Source organism: Dipteris shenzhenensis, chromosome 22, assembly GCF_047967505.1.
Source record: "Dipteris shenzhenensis isolate YYH24624 ecotype China chromosome 22, Dip_SZ_1.0, whole genome shotgun sequence".
NCBI classification, from domain to species: Eukaryota; Viridiplantae; Streptophyta; class Polypodiopsida; order Gleicheniales; family Dipteridaceae; genus Dipteris; species Dipteris shenzhenensis.
The window spans coordinates 4,855,592-4,877,391 of record NC_141617.1 but is presented as its reverse complement, the minus strand read 5'-3'; the positions used below and the strand labels follow the sequence as shown (position 1 = coordinate 4,877,391).

Sequence of the window (21,800 nt, the reverse complement as noted above, 5' to 3'; positions counted from 1 at the left end):
AATGGTTGGCATGACTCACATGTTTAAGATGGTGACTCTGTTTATGGTTTGCTTTATGTGCATATGAATCTTGTTCTAAAGCCTTCATAAACAAACAAACTAACTAAAAGAGCCTAACCCTTTAAAACTTAAAGTCATTAAATTTGGTAAATTAAGAGCAAACTTTAATAACGGTTGTAGATTACACCTGGCACATGCTTGGCAATCAAATATTGACATAAGAGAAGACCATCAAATGGTGAAAGAAGAAGGATCTTGTGTGCCCAATGGCAGCCCATTACAGACGGATCATCAGAGGGGACCTGACTGAGGACATAGTGACAGCGAGCACACACAAAATCACTAGAGACATGGCCAGTTAATATTTAATACTTTTGAGGAACTCTATGGCATGGATGCATAGGAATCTTTTTAGGTGGCTCCACACAAAACATGGACTCTTCTCAAGGTGTTGAATAGAAGTGACATCCTCCCCATTGGTTATTTCATGATGTTGCTCAGAATCATAGTCACAAGAAACGTTTCATATGTTTCGTCATTTCATCGCTTGGACACGTTTTATTTCGTTCGTTTCGTCTTTTTCGATAGGTTTTGAATCGATACTTAATATATACAAGGGTAGGGGCAAAGAAGATATGTTATATTCAAGTTTAGAGTGAACAAAGAGAAATGCAAGTCAAGGCACCTAAAAAGGAAATTCAAAACACAAACACATTCTTCAAATTTATTTAAATTCAAGCTTTCAATCTCCTTTCTCAAGTTCGGATAGGTTTTGAAATGATCTTGAGAATATACAAGGATAGGGGCAAATGAGATATGTTAATTCAAGTTTAAAGTGAACAATGAGAAATACAAGTCAAGGCACCTAAAAAGAAAATTCAACTCTTCAAATTTATTTAAATTCAAGCTTTCATTCTTCTTTCTCAAGTTTCAAGTGTAGACCATTTGATATTTATGGAGTCAACTCTTAAAAGCATATGAAAACAGGGGAAAAATGTTTATTTTGATTTGGGCAAAACAAAGGTTTTGTTGAGAGCGTTTGGTCCCGTTTTGAAACGCTTTGACTATTTTTGTGTTTTCAAGTTTCAAAAGGACAAAACGGGTTTTCATGTGACTATGCTCATAATGGAACCCAAGCGGCTCCTAATCTCCCTCTCAAGCCTTCTCCCTCCAACAACATATCAACATCCACCCCCTCCTAATCCACTTTTGCCTCTTTACCCTTCTTCATGTCTTGAGGGGTTGATCGAAGACTTGTGGCAGTTTTACCATTGGCATATGGATGCTTGAGTAAGGAGAGAGTGTAGCATCAATAATGCAGAGTGTAGCATCGATGATGCAAAAACAATGGAAATAATCTAGGATGAGACAAGTGAAGGAATGAACACAACGTCTAACCAAATAGTACATGGTTGAAAAAAGCAACTCCAATTTTTCACAATATACTACTTCTTCTTGTAGGATCGAATGAAAGAGAGAGTGCAGGTAGCAAAGAGTCGCACAAGTCTTAGCCGTCACGTCAACTAGGATAGATAGAAAAATGAAGCATTCAAAGTACTTGTACCTAGACCTAGGACTAAGTGTCCTAGGTGTCACATAGGATTTAGTGTCCTATGTGGCCTAAAAGGCACTAATACTATAAGTGTCTGTATTTATGCCTACAAGACACATACCATGGCCTATAGGGCATCACTAGAACCACCAAGAGATGGCCTACAAACCCCCCTCCATGGGATGGGCTGAACCATTCTGGAAACGTCTCAGAATACCTGGTATTTTCTGATCATGGTGGCACATGTTCATCCAAAAGGATATAGCCACCTATGAATGTACAAGGGATGATAGATCATGTAACAAAGGGAACCAAGTGTAAAGCCTGTCGGAAGACTTCGAACTTGGGACGAGGAAGTGCCTTTGTAAACATATCTGCTATGTTGTCCTTTGTGGGAAGATAGGACAACTCTCTGTCTTCTGTTGACAACCGCTCCGGGACATAATGATAGTGAACTTCAATATGCTTGGTACGCGCATGAAACACTCGGTTACGCGCAATGGCCAAAGCACTCTGGCTATCAATGTAGACCAGAGTGGAGGATGTCTCGCGAATACCACGATCTGTAGGTAACTGTCGAAGCCAAACACACTCTACTATAGTGGTGAAAGCTGCCCTGTACTCAGCCTCACAGCTAGATCTGGCAACTGTTGGTTGCTTCTTGCGAAGCCAAGAGATACATGAATTGCCAGCAAAAAACAATTGCCGGTATGTGACACTCTGGTGTCGGAACATCCTGCCCAGTCACTATCCATGCAAGACTATAGTGGTGAAAGCTGCCCTGTACTCAGCCTCACAGCTAGATCTGGCAACTGTTGGTTGCTTCTTGCGAAGCCAAGAGATACATGAATTGCCAGCAAAAAACAATTGCCGGTATGTGACACACTGGTGTCGGAACATCCTGCCCAGTCACTATCCATGTAAGCATGCATGGTAAGTGAACCCTGATCACCATAGAAGAGGGCTAAATCCTGAGTGCCTCTGAGATATCTGAAGACTCTCTTGACTGCCTGCCAATGCTGTGAACTAGGCATGTGCATGAATCTGCTGAGCTGACATACTGCATACTGTAAGTCAGGTCTGGTGTGACATAAATGAATAAGGCATCCAACAGCCTGCTGATAAAGAGTGATATCACATGGTGGGCTCCCATCATGAGCTGAGAATTTAAAGCCAAGGTCCACTAGAGTAGAGATTGCTTGCAATCATCGAAATGAAAACGATCAAGGAGCTGTCCAATACACTTGGACTGTGACATCATGATACCCCCCTCAACATGAGCAAACTGAAGGCCCAAATAATAGCGGAGCTGTCCCATGTCTAACATTTCAAAAACTTGCTGCAAATCAGCCTTGAAAGCTGCAATATGCTGAGTACTTGGGCCGTGATGAGCATATCATCCACATATAAAATCAGCAGTAAAAAATCAGATCTACTCCCACGGACATAAAGAGTGGGTTTTGTGGGGCTATTCTGAAAACCAAGAGATAGCAAGTGTGCATGAATTTTGGCATACCATGCCCTGGGTACCTACTTCAAACCATAAAGGGCTTTTCTAAACCGGCATACCTTGTTTTCAGAATTAAAAACCTCAAAGCCAGGAGGTTGTGTGACATAGACTTCTTCCTGCAGATCCCCATCAAGAAAAGCAGTTTTGATGTCAAGTTGGTGCACTTGCCAATGATGATGGGCTGCGATAGCAATGACACATCTAATGGTAGTAATCCTTGATGTGGGAGCAAAGGTCTCCTCAAAGTCAATGCGTTGTTGTTGGGCATACCCTTTTGCAACAAGACGGGCTTTGTGGCGATCTATACTGCCATCATATTTTCTTTTTAATTTGTAGACCCACAAGGTACCAATGGCATGCTTGCCGAGAGGGAGATCTACTAATTCCCATGTGTCATTTTTGGCAATGGATTGTAACTCAGCTCTCATTGCATCCATCCACTCTTTGCTATCAAAAGCATCTTTATGGCGCAAAGGCTCTTCATTGCAAGCTGTAGCAAGGAGTGCAAACTCAAGAAAGTGACCATGCATCTATCTATTCCCTGATCTTGTCGGGCCAGCAAAAGGCTGATCTTGTTTGCTGTCCCTCAATGTATTAAGAAGCCATCTGGGAACTTGCCTTTGCTGTCTATTGACAGCTCTTTCTTCAATCACTGCATCATGAATAGTGGGATTGTGCTGGAAGAGAAATCTGCAAATCAGCTTGGGGTACTCGCTGATCATTGCTTGTTGAAGGGCCTGCAGGAGGCTCATGTTGCTAGTCAAAGTCTTCATAAGGTGTAACAGTCTTCAATGCCTATGTAGGTGATCTATTCAGCACATAGTTGGCACACATCACTGCATCAAGCCAAAATTTATTGGGCAAAGACTTGGCCTTAAGCATGCATCTGGCCATCTCCATTGTGGACCTGCATCTGGCCATCTCCATTGTGGACCTGTTTTTCCTTTCAGAAACAGGATTCTGCTGAGCACTGTAAGGAGTAGTGCATGAGTGAGTAATGCCCCGTGAAGACAGAAATGCATCAAACTCCTTTGACATATACTCTCCCCCCCTATCTTTGTTGAGGGTGACAAGCTTGCATCCTGATTCATTCTCAACCATATTCAGCCACCTCTGAAAGCATAAGAAAACTTCAGATTTGGCTTGTAAAGGATATATTCAGCAATATCTTGTGAAATCATCAATGACAGTCAGGAAATATTTGTACCCCCCAATGGCATTTGTCCTCATTGGGCCACAGACATCACTGTGCACTAGCTGCAATTTCCTTTGTGAGAGTTTTGGACAATTCTTTTGAAAAGGAAACCGATGCATCTTACCCAAAAGACAACCCTCACACACATGTTTGGAAACTGTGTGAGTTTGAGGTACATCATTTACCATCTGTTGTGAATGTAGCTTTGCAAGAGCTCTATAATTGAGATGACCCATTCTCTCATGCCAAAGATGAGTTTCAGCAAGCTGTGAATCCGAAATAGCAAATGCATCAGGGAAAGCTTTAATCCACAATTTGCATCTGCTGCTGCTCCCCGCTCCTCCTGCTCCCCTCCTCACTACTAGTCTCCTCGCTGCTGCTCTCCCCGCTCTCTGCTGCTCCCCCACTCCTTGCTGCTCCTCCTGCTCCTCTCCTCGCTGCCCCCTCCCTTACCTCCTGCTGCTCCTCCTCGCTACCCCCTCCCCGCTCCCTGCTGCTTCTCCTGCTGCCTCCTCGCTACCCCCTCCCCTCCTTCCTCGCTGCCCCTTCCTACCTGCCCTCTGCCCCCCGCGCTGCAGCCTCCCCCACCTGCGCTGCAGCCTCCCCCCCCCCCCCCCCCCACGCCTGCTGCTGCTCCCCCCCTGCGCCTGCTGCTGCTCCCCTTGCGCAGCAGCCTGCTGCTCCCCCCCCCCCCCGCATCTGCTGCTGCTCCCCCCCCGCGCTGCAGCCTCCCCCCCTGTGCTGCAGCAGCCCCCCCCCCGGCCTGCTGCTGCTCCCCCTGCGCAGCAGCTTGCTGCTCCCCCCCCGCGCCTGCTGCTGCTCCCCCTCCGCAGCAGCCTGCTGCCCCCCCCCCCCCCCCCCGCATCTGCTGCTGCTCCCCCCCCGCTCCTGCTGCTGCTTTCCCCCTGCTGCAGCCTGCTGCTGCTTCTCCTCCCTTCTCCTTCCCCTTCCCTTCTCCTCCACTCCTGTCTCCCCCTGGTTTCTTCTTCTCTCTCCCTTCTCCTTCACCCTCTCCTTCATCTGGATTACCCCTATTTTCTTATAGGAGTCTCCTGGGATTTAGGAAAGCGGACGGAGTTTTATTTTGTGTGTTTAAATCGGCCAACACACCTCGATTGACGAATGGGTTCCCATTCAGTCAATCCGTCTCCGCTCACACCGGCCGCGAGAACTGTAACTTTTTCAAAAGACGAGCTCCAGCAGTTGCAAAAGGATTTCGAACATGAGTGTTCCACGACCTTCTTCGCACGCATTCATGGCTCACACCCCTCCAGGTCACAAGCTAGAGATTGGATGCTGTCGGTGCTTCCTCAGGACCTCGTCACCCCCCACCTCAAGGATGTTCGTTTGTTGGGACGGGGTTTCTTTCAGGTGTGCCTAGATTCTCCGGATGTCACGAGAGACCTGCTACAGGCCGGGTTTCTACTTCTAGGCCACAGGAGGATCTTTTTGTTTCCTTTTCAACTGGGATTTGACCCAGTTGAAGAGGACAAGCAGGGAGTTTCTGTTTTCATCAGGTTCCCTGGTCTTCCCTCAGTCTATCACCGGCTTCTTTCAGTTATTGGCGAGAGGTTTGGTGTGGTGGCAGAGATCCCCCCTCTCCCTGGCGAGCCCTCTTCGGCTGCTGAGGCGGTCACGATGGACGGGGTACCCAGGGTTAGGGTGATTGTCCAGGACCCCAGTATTTCAGATGATCACATCATGCTACAGCGACCCGATGGGTCTTTCTTCCGCCAGAGATTTGAGGTTGCAGGTCCGCAGGACCAGTGCAGGATTTGCAAATCCTCGGGGCACTTCGCCAAAGATTGCCCAAAGAAGAAAAAGAGGCCCACAAAGCAACCAGCTCGTACTTGCTTACGACAGAGCGCTCCACAGACACGGCCTCAGACACGGGCTCCCCCCTCTCCTAGGGCTACTCGAGTCCCTTCGGCACCCCGCCCCACCTCTGGCCCACGGTGGGTTCCGGTCGCGGCTAGGCCCTCTACTCTAGTTCACCCCTCCACCTCTTCGGAGGCTACCCCCTTGGAGCCTCAAGAGGAGACTACTATTCAGGAGCCTTGTTCGACTCCACCCTTGGATCAGGCTGTACCTTCCTTAGCAGCACAGGTAGTTGGCACCTCGTCTGCACCACTTGTTGATCAGGATCCAGTACAGGTGCCTCTCTCTTTGGACAGAGGGAAGGGGGTTCTACATTCTCTTCCTACTTCGGTAGGAATCCTTCTACCCCCGGACTGGCTCGGCGGAACTCTTTTTCCGCTTTGGAGGACCTATCTAGCCTCCCAGATGATGATTTTCTACCCTCTACTTTTGGAGAGCCAGTTATCGGCATCCCTTTTGAGAGATCCTTCTCTCTCTCACCTGTGGACTTTCCTCCCTTCGGACCTCGTGTGTAAGGCAGGAGGTCTGCTCCGGTAGAGGCTTCTGTTTCCACCAGCAGGTCGGGTAAGATATTCCAACCCACTTCCTCCCGCCGATGAGGATAGCCAGTTGGAATATACAGGGATTGGGTGGCATCCCTCATCGCCGTCACAGACAGCTGATGAGGAATCAGCTCCATCCAGGTGTTTCAGGTGGTTCCATAGACATTCTTTTTCTTCAAGAACACAAACTGGATTTCAGAGATTGCTCCAAGTCAGGTAAGCTGCTTTCAAGCCGGACTTTTTGGCTTCCTGCCTTGGGAACCAGAGGAGGTACATGCATTTCAGTTTCAGACTCTATTCTCCCTCTGGTCATTGGACACGGTACTATAACCCCCTCCAGGGCCCAGTGGGTTTTACTTCTGATTGACGGACGTAAGGTTGGTTTCCTTAACCTTTATGCTCCGAACAACGGAGGGGACTGTGTTTTGTTTTGGAAAGAGTTGCTCGCGTGGGCTGACATTGCGGATTCATGGATTATTGGAGGTGACTTCAACATGGTTGAGGCACCTTCTGATAAGAAAGGGGGCTGAGAAGGTGGTATCCACTCCCTTGAGAGAGCAGCCTGGGATGCCTTTTTATTCAGGTTTAGTGGCAGAGATGTTTGGTCAGATGATGCATTTCTTGTTCAGTCTCAGTCACTTTTGTTTTCATGGTCGAACCATAGGGTGCAGATGCCTATCCATGCTCGGATTGACAGATTCTATGTGGATGACTGGGCTCTTGATAGAGGGGGGACAGTTTGCATTGTACCCGGTGTTTCCATTTCAGACCATTTTCTGGTAATTTTGTCCATTTCAGAGCCTCATCTGAGAGAACGGTCTCACAGTATCAGGATCCCAGACGCCTTATACACGGATGAGACTCTCACAGATGCAGTGTTGGAGATCTGGGTTTCTCATATGCAGGGGGGGCGGGGTGGCCAGTCCTTCACATGTGGCCACAGCACTTGACAGTATCAGCGACTTCTTTCACTCAGTTGCTAGTGCTCGACGAGATGAGGTACTCAGGAGAGAATTCGGTATCCGCCGGCAGTTGGCAGCCCTTCAGAGGAAGGAGCAAAAACGACCATCAGATGCTTGGATAAAGGAGCGTCTTGCTGCCGCAAGGGCTCACTTGCAGACCTTGCTTGATCAGAGAGCAGAGTATGCCTTCCATGCACAGGAGTCCTTTTGGATACAGATGGGAGGGAGAGTCAATAAACATTTTTTCTCTACACTTGGCCCCAGACATAGTAGAGAGAGTGTTAGGTAGCTTATTGACTCTGACGGCGTTTTGCAGTCCCATCCGGAAACCGTCATGCATTTAGCGACAGATTTTTATACCTCCCTTGTTATGTTCACTTGATGCACGCTTTACCAACACAGAATTCAAGGCTGCTCTTTCTGCCCTTCATAAGGGCAAATGCCATGGTTCCGATGGTCTTACTCCTTTTTTTATAGCCTTTTGGGATATGATAGGTGACCATATTACTTCAGCCTACAGGGCATTTGGGACTCGGGTGAGATGCCTAACTCACTGACCGAGGGACTCATTCACCTTATCCCGAAAGGTGGCAACAGGAATTTTGTATCCCATTGGAGACCCATCACTCTTTTAGGCACTCTTTACAAAATCCTTGCCAAGGCGATCAGCATCCAACTACAGCTCCTTCTTCCAGACCTGATCCATGATACTCATACTTATTTCATACTTCTTGTTTCATACTTCTTGTTCTTATTTCATACTTCTTGTGTGGGGGAAGGGCATTGGCTACTGGGAGGGGACTAGAACGTGATGGAAAGTTCATAGGATAAGTCGCATGGGGGATCTTCACTAATAGGTTTCGAAAGAGATGCATGGGAAGAACTTTGGTTCGAGAGAGAGGGTTCATTGAGGCAAAGGAGTTGGATCTAGATGGGCTTTGTGCATGGCAGGAGCATTTTTTATAATATCTTTTCCTTTTGGGAAGCCATAGAGTGGGCTATGCAGAGTGGGCAGAGGCTAGCAGTTTTACTCTTGGACTTTGAGAAAGCCTATGACAGAGTAGATTGGGGTTTTCTTGAGGGCACTCTTCTACGGTTTGGATTTTCAGATGCTTGGATCAGAGGTGTGGCCTCCCTTTACAGATCAGCCCACAGCCAGGTTTTGATTGGAGGGGTAAGGGGTGACAGGTTTCACATTTCCAGATCAGTTCGTCAGGGATGCCCTTTAGCCCCCTTCCTCTTTCTTTTTGTGGCAGAAGCTATGAGTATCTTCCTTAGATCCCAGGCTGAGCTTTTTGGGCTGAGACTACCCTTGAGACAGGAGCAGGAGCTTTTTGACTATGAGTTGGCTGATGACACTGCTATTTTTATTCAGGCCACCTTGCAGTCACTTGATTCTTTCCAGACAGCCTTGGATATTTTTTGCTCAGCTGCAGTGGCACACATTAACTAGCATAAATCCTTTGGCTTTTGGATCAGTGATGAGGACACTCCAGGCTGGGGTGTTGACATTGGTTTCTCCTAGATTCAGAGGGGTGTTCCCATCAGATATTTGGGATGCCAGGTAGGATTGGACATCTCTCCAGCACAGCAATTCGCCCCAGTACTAGAAAGTATAAGGAAAAAACTCCTATTCTGGAGCTCTGCCAAACTTGACCTTGGATCTAGAGTTGTGGTAGTGAACCAAGTTCTCTTGGCCACCTCCTGGTTCATGTGTTCTTGCTGGTGCCGGTCTAGGGATTGCATCACTCAGCTCATCAGACCAGTCAGAAATTTTTTATGGAGTGGACTTGATGGCACAGCAGATGTTGCAGCAAGGGTGGCCTGGGAGACTGTTATTCTCCCTACATGTGAAGGGGGCCTTAATGTCATTGACCCGGACTTGTAGTGCAGGGCATTGCTTTGTAAGGTGGTGGTGAGGGGACTCATGCCTAGGCAGGAACCTTGGAAGGATTTCTTTTTTGGACGCATTCAGGCTTGCACACCAACCTTGGGAGATGATTGGGTGGACAGCCCTCGCTGGATTTTCACATCAGCCCCTCTCAGATCTCCTACCTCTCCTCTCATGACTGCCATCCTGAAAGCTTGGGGGAGCTTCAGGAACACTCTTCGAAGGATTCCACCTTCTACTGTCGAAGAGATTGATAGGCAGCCGATCATTTGGAATGATAGTATTCTTGACGAGCATGCCAGACCACTGGGCACTTCCCATTACATGCAGTGGTCTAAATGGGAGATAGGCCCCGCCTACACAGTAGGCACTTGGAAATCTTTTATCAGGCTACCTGTGGATCAGAGACTGCAGTCCGTGAGTCACCTCAGAGGGGTAGCACGCAGGATTCAGCAGATAGATGCAGCCATCCCGGTGGAATGGACAGTTGAGCTGCCTACTACTTCCACCACTTGGATGGGAGCTTTTTCGCCGACATCAGTTCCTTTACAGGTGATCGCTCTCCGAGGTCTCGGGGAAGCATTATTACCACATGTGACAGTCCCCCCTCGAGGTGCATTTGCTAAAGAATGAAACAACTGTCTGCAAAATGTGACGTGCTTGGAGGCACCACTATCAAAATACCAAGACTGAGCGTCATTTGCAGTAAAGAGTGCATTAGCTTTAGAGGGATCAAATGAGCGATGGACAGCCCATGCCTAATCAACTTGAAGAGCATGTGCATGTGAAGCATCTGCTGGCTCATGGGATTCAATAGCATGTGAGGCATTAACTGTCAATCCTGCTTTCTTTTTCTCTGAAGCAATGTGCTTCCTGCATTCTAAAATGTCATGTCCAGGCTTGCGACAATAGTTGCATCTTTTCTTCTTTGACTTATCTACTGTATTTTTAGATGCATGGGAGGAATTACAGCTGCTATGCGCAGATTTAGGCTTGCCCATAGGCTTGGAAGCCTTGCCTCTTCCTGTCTGCTGTGAAGCAAATGCATGATCAAGAATAATGGCTTGTCTATTAGCTCGACTTTGCTCTTCCTGCAAAAGCAAAGTAACTAGCTGATCAAAAGAATAGTGGTCTCGATTACCCATGGCCACTAATCGAAGGGTTGTAGCAAACCTTTGATATGTATCTGGTAGTCCATTCAATGTGGTACTGACAAGCTCTGAATTTGGCACCACCTCATGAATGTTGGCAAGTTGTTCCATGAGGTTCTTGACCTTTGTCAGGTATGCATCCATAGAGTCACCTTCATTCATACTGACTTCCTGTAATTGCCTTCTCAAATATGCAACACGTGCTTCATTGCGAATCTAATAGAGAGAAGCCAATTTATCCCAAGCATCCTTTGCTGTCCTACAAGACCGGATGTGTGGAATAATGATTCTCTTGCATGATAAAGCAATACATGAATGTGCACTTGGCATCTCTTGCATCCCATCTTGACTGTTCCTGAGTTGGAAGAGCAGCAACAGGAGTGCTAGAGGATGAGGCATCAGGAGGAGTACCCCCTGCAGAGGGACCAGCAGTAGAGGCAACCACTGTAGCGTTGGCTGAGATCAACCCCAAAAACAATATTCCACAAATGCTTTGCAACAAGAATATGTTTCATGAGATAAGACCACATCGGATAGTTGGTGCCATCCAACTTATCATCTTCACGAAGAACGCCAAATAGATCTTGATTGTTCCTAGCCATAGCAAATGTGATACCCTGAAAAAGACCTGAAAACCCAAAATCCTCAAGGCTATCAATGCTGGCTGTCCAAAAAAATGACAGCAAATATATGCAAATTTCCAACCCAAATCAAAGGGCGAATGCAGATCTGACCCAAATGTGACTGTGGCAGGCAATGTTCACTGCAAAAAAGCAAATCTGGCAAAAGCCCCAAATTTAATGTGGGCAAATAGGCCAAAAAGAGAGCAAATGCAGAAAAGCCCCAAATTTTGCTTAGATTTTTGCAAAAGTGACCCAATGTATGATAATCTGACTCAATGTCCTTCAGAAAAGACTCAATGTCTGAAAATCTGACTCAATGTCCTGCAAAAGTGACTCAATGTTCTCCAATCTGTCCCAATGTATTGCAATCAAAAGAGAAATTGCAGACCAAATCCCCAAAAAAAAAACGCCTCAAGGCTTGCAATTGCAAAATTAGGACTTGCTATCCACAAATTGACTGCAAAAGTGCACCTATACTCAAATCCCGAGAATAGTACGATCTGTACGGACAGAGCAGGTACGTGACTGTACGGTATAGTATACGGAGCAGAATGTACGATTGTATGGTAGTTGTACGGAGCAGGTGGCTAAATCCAACGTACGGATGTATGGATGTAGTTACGAGGCAAGTACGTTGTACTGAACAGGTACAATGCTGGTACACTGTATGAAAACTGTACGGAGCGGGTACATTCCCACGTGCAGGTACGGTGTATCAAGTATGGAAATGTACGGAGTCACAGTCCGTATCTACTGTACGGCGATGCAGATACGGATCTGTACATCTGCTCACATACGGGCTGTATGGCGCAAGTACGGAACAAGTACTAGACCTTCTGTATGCCTGAACGGAGAGATGTACGGCGCAGGCTGAGTACGATCGTCCATGTGTGTAGGTTGAGTACGGTTGTCCGTACCGTACGACTATACGAAAGGGAATGCAGGGAGTCCGAGGGCAAGTAGACGAGTCAAGCCTTGCTCTGATACCACTGTAGGATCGAATGAAAGCGAGAGTGCAAGTAGCAAAGAGTCGCACGAGTCTTAGCCATCACGTCAACTAGGATAGATAGAAAAATGAAGCATACAAAGTACTTGTACCTAGACCTAGGACTAAGTGTCCTAGGTGTCACATAGGACTAAGTGTCCTATGTGGCCTAAAAGGCACTAACACTATAAGTGCCTATATTTATGCCTACAAGACACATACCATGGCCTATAGGGTATCACTAGAACCACCAAGAGATGGCCTACACTTCTTACAACTGAAGCAAGCTTGTACCTCAAACCTACTCAATACCTCTTCTCTCCTCTCACCATTAGTCACTCCCTCTTTGCTCAATTCCCATACAAATGCCCTTATCCCCTTGATGGAGTGCATCTCCTCAATTGTCATCGACATAGTGGAGGCATCTACTTTGTCAAATGACCTTCTAGCTCATAGGCTTTCCTAGTCTCCATCTACTCCCTTATTGGTGGATCTTCTGTTTACGCTCATGAGATAGTCTCATCCAAAGCTATTTGAATGGCCAAGAAATTTACTCTTATTGCATATAAGTCCCTCCCTTACTCCTTTTAGGAGAGCAAGGAGGGGGAGGTTCAAAGAGAGAACAAGAACCATCTTGTAGATCCTTAGATTCATGACAGGCCTACGATAGCATGCTAGCACACCAAGAGAAGCAAAACCTCGTTGACTAGAGATGGGAGTGTTGCTGCCATGCTCAGGACACATTTTGCGTCCCAAATAGGAGGAAGATGCAACAAGCATTTCTTGTCCATCATGGGCCAAAGACATCCCACGATGCTCTTTAGACCGATCCCCTCATAGTCGAACACATTGCTATAGATTTTTCCTCATCACTCTTCTCAGCCAAGATGTCCACTCTAGCCAGAGACACAGAGCTCATTGAAGAGTTTGAGAAAGAAAGAAAGTTTATTAAAGTCTTCGGAAGACCGACGGGTCTATGAGACTGTGAATAACCTGATACAAACGAGCTGTGGTAGTGGAGCTACTAAACGAGCATCCACACCAATGCAAAATGCAAAAAATGCAGAATGGCAGTACTAAGTCCTAAGTACAACATAGTCATGTCGATGGTCGACTATATATCAATCTCAGCATCATCATTAACATCATCATCATCATCATGATCATCATCAACAGGACATCAAGATGGATAAGGCAATGGAGGCATAAAGTCGGCAATGGAGTGTTTTCGGCCACTCAAAGGTGCAGTCCTGGCACGTCTCTTGGTCGTAGCTCTGCGTCTAACCAAGGCTACTGTGATCCCCATCGGTCGGGGCTCCGACTCTAAACAAGGAGGGGATGTCCCCAAGTGTGATCTGTGTCAACTCTCTGTATCCTGATATGAAAACTCGAGGTGGATGGACCCTAGACAACTTTCCTACCAACCTTCGTCAGCGACAAATTAGTGAAGGTTGGATTAGCAAGTTGGATCCACAATCGGATTGACACCACCCCAAGCTCTTTGATGTAATCTTCTTAAAGAAGTACCTACAGGCACCTCCATGTCTCAGAACCCATCCCAAGTTCTATGCCATTCCACGGCGTAAAAAATGGGAAGCCAACATACGCACTTTGGCTAAAGATCGAACCATTAATTGGCCAATGATCGAACCATACTCTAGTGTAGAATGGAATATCCAAGGCACAATGGTCTGAGCACTTTAGCAGCATGAGCAAATAATGCGCGGCAACATGTTGGGTCACACGCTCCGGGTCACGATCATGTCGAGGCCTCGTCTCGTGGGGGTCCATGTGATCAGGCTAAAAGAACTCTGTGATAAAGCTCTGAGAGGGATCAGCCGAGAAAGAACTCTGCACCTATCTCCATTCTTCGAGTATCCTCTCGCGGTGTCTAAGTACTTCATGAATGAAACCTACCAAACACCACTGGTCTGGGTAGGAGAGGAAATAGGCCAAAATCCCATAGCTATCTCTGAAGAGGCAGTAGAAACGCCCTCGGATCTCATAGTAAACAAGACATCTGAAGATGAAATGCTCCTCTGTCTCAAGCTCCTGCATGTCACACAATGAGCATACACCCAGCCTAGTCACAACAGAGATGAGGGCACAGTTGGATGCCCCTTTTTCTACGCAAGAGTTCTAGACTGCCCTTCAAGTCTTGCCTTCAAGCAGTTGTCCAAGCAACGATGGCACAATGCCATCCTTCTTTCTCACACATTGGGACTGAAACCGGCCTTTAGTTAACTAAAGGACAGTAAGCTGTAATTAACTTAGCATTTACACCATTTATAGCCACATTGCTGTAGGCCATCTTCTAGTGGTTCTAGGATGTCCTATAGGCCATGGCATGTGCCTTGTAGGCATAAATATAGGCACTTATAGTTTAGTGCCTTTTAGGCCACATAGGACACTTAGTCCTGTGTGACACCTAGGACACTTAGTCCTAGGTCTAGGTACAAGTACTTTGTACTCTTTCTTTTCTACTACTCTAGTTGACGTCACGGCTGATTCTCATCGACTCTTTGTACCTTGTATTCTCTCTTTTGCTTATTGATCCCACAATGGTATCAGAGCCCGGATCTACTTCATGTCCCCGTACAGTCCGTACAGGTACGTACCGATCCCGTACGTCTCCTCCAGCTGCTGTCCAAGGCTTCCAGATATTTTTTGTCGTCACAAAGTGCCTCATTGCTGTTTCCAAGCTTAGGCGACTGCTCTAGGACCATATCAGCTCTTCGTGGTCAGTTCAAGGCCTTTCATCGCTGGAAATTACTTCGAACTGCTTCTACACTAGGCGCCTACCAATCGCGACTTGTCTAGAGGCTGTTCCAAGGGTGCCTTGCAGCTCTACACTCAGTTCGAGGCTGATTTGAGGCATTTCCAGCCCTGCTGCTGCTGCTGCCTTTCCATCTCGAGCTACTCCTACAGCCCTTTATCCAGCTCCATTACACTCACAGGTGGCCCTCTCAACTAGGCGACTAACTTGGGATCCATCTCCCGCCAGATTTGAGCTTCAACCTTCAGTTCGTGGCACTAGAAGGTGGCGACTTACCTTCTCCAGACGGCGTCTCCTCTCTAGCTACTCCTCTGAAGCTTCTATTGGCTGCTCCCATCTCGTGGAAGAGTGTACTTGCATTTGAGAACCTGTTCCAGCACATTCAACTATCTTTTGCTATCCACAAGCTACTTTGCTGTTTTTTACTGTTTTTTGACAGTTTTTACTGTCAAACCCTAAATTCCAACAGAAAATTTAGGGCTTTTGACATCTGGACCTTCAACCTGTCAATACAATACTTTGGACAAGGTTGACAACTGAAATCCTTCCAAAATTTGAAGTTTTCAGTTAATTTCAAGTTCAGGACTGTCACATTGTGCCACATCATCACTCAGGTCAACAAAATTTGGGGCTTTTGTGTTGGGAGCTCAATTTCAACTGGTGTTTGGGACACTGAATTATACTTTTGCAGTTTAAAGCCTTGAGGCTATACATTGGGTCAGATTATTAGACATTGGGTCAAATTTTCATACATTGGGTCACATTTGCAAAACTCTCAGCAAAATTTGGGGCTTTTCTACCTTTGCCCTCTTTTTGGCCCATTTGCCCTCATTATGTTTGGGGCTTTTGCCAGATTTGCTGTTTTTGCAGTGAACATTGCCGGTCATAGTCACATTAAGGTCAGATCTGCATTTGCCCTTTGATTTGGGTTGGAATTTTGCAGATATTTGCTGTCATTTTTTGGACAGCCAGCTCTTTGCATTGATAGCCTTGAGGCTTTTGGGTTTTCAGGTCTTTTTCAGGGTATCACATTTGCTATGGCTGGGAACAATCAAGATCTATTTGGCATTCTTCATGAAGATGATAAGTTGGATGGCACCAACTATCCGATGTGGTCTTATCTCATGAATTGCAAAGCATTTGTGGAGTATTGTTTCTGGGGTTGATATGAGGCCAGCCAATGCTACAGTGGTTGCCTCTACTGCTGGTCCCTCTGCAAGGAGTACTCCTCCTAATGCCTTATCTTCTAGCACTCCTGCTACTGCTCCCCCAATTCAGGAACAGTCAAGATGGGATGCAAGAGATGCAAATGCACATTCATGTATTGCTTTCTCATGCAAGAGAATCATTATTCCACACATCCGGTCTTGCAAGACAGCAAAGGATGCTTGGGACAAATTGGCTTCTCTCTATCAGATTCGCAATGAGGCACGTGTTGCATATTTGAGCAGGCAATTACAGAAAGTCAATATGAATGAAGGTGATTCTATGGATGCATACCTGACAAAGGTCAAGGACCTCATGGAACAACTTGCCAACATTCATGAGGTGGTGCCAAATTCAGAGCTTGTCAGTACCACATTGAATGGACTGCCACAAGGGTTTGCTACAACCCTTCGATTGGTGGTCATGGGTGATCCAGACCACTATTCTTTTGATCAGCTAGAGCAAAGTCGTGCTAATAGACAAACCGTTATTCCTTATCATGCATTTGCTTCACAGCAGATAGGAAGAGGCAAGGCTTCCAAGCCTATTGGCAAGCCTAAATCTGCGCATAGCAGCTGCAATTCCTTCCATGTATCTAAAAATACAGCAGATAAGTCAAAGAAGAAAAGATGCAACTATTGTCTCGCAAGCCTGGACATGACATTTTAGAATGCAGGAAGCGCATTGCTTCGGACAAAAAGAAAGCAGGATTGACAGTTAATGCCTCACATGCTATTGAATCCCATGAGCCAGCAGATGCTTCACATGCACATCCTCTCCAGAATGATTGGGCATGGGCTGTCCATTGCTCATTTGATCCCTCCAAAGCTGATGCACTCTTTAATGCTAATGATGCTCAGTCTTGCTATTTTGAATGTGGTGCTTCCAAGCACGTCACATCTTGCAGACAGTTGTTTCATTCTTTAGCTGATGCACCTGGAGGGGGAACTGTCACATGTGCTAATAATGCTTCCTATGCTGTAAAAGGAATCGGAGATGTGCAGCTCACATCCATTTCAAGCCTTCCTGTCACTCTGACAAATGTTCTTTTTGTGCCTGGAATTGAAGTCAACTTGGTTTCAATTTCAGCAATTGCCACTTCAGGTTTCAGAGTGATTTTTGATGGCTACAGATGCCTAGTTTATGATCTTCGTGATGACAATGCCATAGTTCTCACTGGCACTTTGCAAAAGGGGCTTTATCACCTTGATCATCACTTAACTGCACTTTCTATTGAAGCATTTGTTATTTCAGATTCACAGCTTGCTGAAACTCATCTTTGGCATGAGAGGATGGGTCATCTCAATTATAGAGCTCTTGCAAAGCTACATTCACAGCAGATGGCAAATGATGTACCTCAAACTCACACAGTTTCCAAACATGTGTGTGAGGGTTGTCTTTTGGGTAAGATGCATCGGTTTCCTTTTCAAAAGAATTGTCCAAAACTCTCACAAAGGAAATTGCAGCTAGTGCACAGTGATGTCTGTGGCCCAATGAGGACAAATGCCATTGGGGGGTACAAGTATTTCATGACTCTCATTGATGACTTCACAAGATATTGCTGGGTATATCCTTTAAAAGCCAAATCTGTAGTTTTCTTATGCTTTCAGAGGTGGCTGAATATGGTTGAGAATGAATCAGGATGCAAGCTTGTCACCCTCAACACTAATAGGGGGGGAGAGTATATGTCAAAGGAGTTTGATGCATTTTTGTCTTGACGAGGCATTGTTCACTCATGCACTACTCCTTACACTCCTCAGTAGAATCTTGTTTCCGAAAGGAAAACAGGTCCATAATGGAGATGGCCAGATGCATGCTTAAGGCCAAGTATTGCCCAATAAATTTTGGCTTGATATAGTGATGTGTGCCAACTATGTGCTGAATAGATCACCTAAAAGGGCATTGAAGACTGTTACACGTTATGAAGCATGGAAAGGCAAGAAGCCTTCGCTTTCACACATGAGAGTTTTTGGGTCTCTTGCATATGTTCATATACCATCTCAGCCGAGACATAAGCTTGATGACAAGGCAATCAAATGCATATTTATTGGTTACAGCCAGGAGAGCAGAGGGTATCGGTTATACCAGCCAAATACTGGGAAGATTATTGTCAGTAGAGATGTAATCTTTGCTGAACATTCAGCTTCTCCTCTTGTGGACTGCAAAGCTCAGCCAGATGTTGACATGTTTGATGCCTTTGACTCTTGGTTACCTCTGCCTTTCTCATAGTAGACTTTGACCAGCAACATGAGCCTCCTGCCGGCCCTTCAACAAGCAATGATCAGCCACTACCCCATGCTGATTTGCAGGTTTCTCTTCCAGCACAAAATGATCCCACTATTCATGATGCAGTGATTGAAGAAATAGCTGTCAATAGACAGCAAAGGCAAGTTCCCAGATGGCTTCTTGATACATTGAGAGACAGCAAACAAGATCAGCTGCTCCCGGACAAGATCAGGGAATAGACAGATGCATGGTCACTTTCTTGAGTTTGCACTCCTTGCTATAGCTTGCAATGAAGAGCCTTTGTGCCATGAAGATGCTTTTGACAGCAAAGAGTGGATGCATGCAATGAGAGCTGAGTTCCAATCCATTGCCAAAAATGACACATGGGAATTAGTAGATCTCTCTCCCGGCAAACATGCCATTGGTACCCGGTGAATCTACAAATAAAAAAGGAAATCTGATGGCAGCATAGATCGATACAAAGCCTATCTTGTTGCGAAAGGGTATCCAAACAACAAGGCATTGACTTTGAGGAGACATTTGCTCCCACATCTAGGATTACTACCATTAGATGTGTCATTGCCATTGCAGCCAATCACCATTGGCAAGTCCACCAACTTGACAACAAAACTGCTTTTCTTCATGGGGATCTGCAGGAAGAAGTCTATGTCACACAACCTCCTGGCTTTGAGGATATTAATTCTGAAAACAAGGTATGCCGGCTTAGAAAAGCCCTTTATGGTATGAAGCAGGCACCCCGGGCATGGTATGCCAAAATTCATGCACACTTACTATCTCTTGGTTTTCAGAATAGCCCCACAGAACCCACTCTTTATGTCCGTGGGAGTGGATCTGATTTTTTAGTGCTGATTTTATATGTGGATGATATGCTCATCATGGGCCCAGATACTCAGCATATTGCAGCTTTCAAGGCTCATTTGCAGCAGGTTTTTGAAATGTCAGACATGGGACAGCTCCACTATCATTTGGGCATTTAGTTTGCTCATGTTGAGGGGGGTATCATGATGTCACAGTCCAAGTATATTGGACAGCTCCTTGATCGTTTCTAGTTCGAGGATTGCAAGCCAATCTCTACTCCAGTGGACTCTAGCTTCAAATTCTCAGCTCATGATGGGAGCCCACCATGTGATATCTATTTATTGATGTCACACCAGACCTGACTTACAGTATGCAGTATCTCAGCTCAACAGATTCATGCACATGCCCAGTTCACAGCATTGGTAGGCAGTGAAGAGAGTCTTCATATATCTCAGAGGCACTCAGGATTTAGCCCTCTTCTATGGTGATCAGGGTTCATTTACCATGCATGCTTACACGGATAGTGACTGAGCAAGATGTTCCAACACCAGAGTGTCACATACCGGCAATTGTTTTTTGCTTGGCAATTCATGTATCTCTTGGCTTAGCAAGAAGCAACCTACCATTGCCACATCTAGCTGTGAGGCTGAGTACAGGGCAGCTTTCACCGCTATCGTAGAGTGTGTTTGGCTTCACCAATTACTTAACAGATCTTGGCATTCGCCAGACATCCTCCCCTATGGTCTACACTAAAAGCCAGAGTGCTTTGGCCATTGCGCATAACCCAATGTTTCATGCGCGTACCAAGCATATTGAAGTTCACTATCATTATGTTTGGGGGCGATTGTCAGTAGGAGACATACAGTTGTGCTATCTTCCCACAGAGGACAACATAGCAGATATGTTTACAAAGGCACTTCCTCGTCCCAAGTTCGAAGTCTTCCGACAGGCCTTACACTTGGTTCCCTTTGTTACATGATCTGACATCCCTTGTACATTCATAGGTGGCTATATCCTTTTGGATGAACATGTGCCACCATGACCAAAAAATACCAGGTATTCTGAGACGTTTCCAGAATACTTCAGCCCATCCCATGGAGGGGGGTTTGTAGGCCATCTTCTGGTGGTTCTAGTGATGCCCGGCCATGGCATGTGCCTTCTAGGCATAAATATAGGCACTTATAGTTTTAGTGCCTTTTAGGCCACATAGGACACTTAGTCCTATGTGACACCTAGGACACTTAGTCCTAGGTCTAGGTACAAGTACTTTGTACTCTTTCTTTTCTACTACTCTAGTTGATGTGATGGCTGATTCTCATCGACTCTTTGTACCTTGTATTCTCTCTTTTGCTTATCGATCCTACTCATCATTTCCAGCCACTACCATTAGTTAAACACCACTTAGAAACAACTTTGAAAACACTGAAAGGGAGGCTAGAGTACCCCTGCTCAGAAACTAAACACAAAGAACACGCATTTGCCCCAAACACTTTGGCACCCCTTCCAGGATTTTTATTTAATTCTTCAGGCAATGGCAATTTGTGTAAATACATCAAGGGCTCACCCTTGCACTCTGCTACACTAGCAATCCACTGCCGAAGCCAAGAGTTGGCATTAGAATGCATCCAACCCTAGATCTCACTAGAATCCAATTGCCAGCGCAAGGCTAAGGCATTCCACATTGATTGTGCCCCACTGAAAGTGACAATGCAACAACACCAGCCCCAGCAAATGCTCAAACAGCCTCAAGGCATAAGAATTGCAATACACTGTCCCTCTAGCACCTTCCAAGACACACCCTCTATGACTGGGTGTTGCAGATAGAGACACTCTCAAGCAATCACTATGGTATCATGTGTTGACCACGTGTCAACCATATGTCGTCAGGCATTGACCATGTGTCAACACATATCAACCACATGTTCACCCAGGAGTACCATACCCAAGGCGATCTCATCTTGAACAATGCACATGGAGCAGTCAGGGACAATTACAGCAACTGCACATGGCGAAGACGTCATTCAATGGTTCAGTGGTTTAGCTCACTACACAAGGCCAATATGACAGATGCACATGGAGTATTTACACCACTTCGACTAGAAGAGGCTAGGGAGTTAGGAAGTCGCCCAAGCCATTGACAAAGCCAATGGCACAACGGCTGAGGAGATAGAAGGATCACCAATTAGGAGAAAAGGAGGGATTCTTAGCGAGAGGAGGGACCCTCCAAGGCACAGTAATTGGGCGAATTGATTGAACATTCAGCATTGGGCATTGCAGAGAGAGGGAGAGAGGAGAGTGTGAGGAGAGATAGAGACTTGAGCTACGAGCTCGCCGACAGAAGAGTGTGTGGAGAACATAGAGGCTTCAGCTACGAGCTCGCCCGTTGTAGCTTTGTGTCCACTATGGGGATAGACCTGTTTACTTTGGCAGCTATGGCCACCTCTTGTGACTTGTGACTTGTGGCTTGTGACATCGGTTGTCCAT

The 21,800-nt window shown here is 46.1% G+C and overlaps 1 protein-coding gene across 2 annotated transcripts in view; it reads right to left on the bottom strand.

Moving 5' to 3' along the window:
- ITPK4 (inositol 1,3,4-trisphosphate 5/6-kinase 4) overlaps window positions 1–21,800 on the bottom strand; it is a 135,236-nt gene that overhangs the window by 29,689 nt on the left and 83,747 nt on the right. The window lies entirely within an intron of this gene.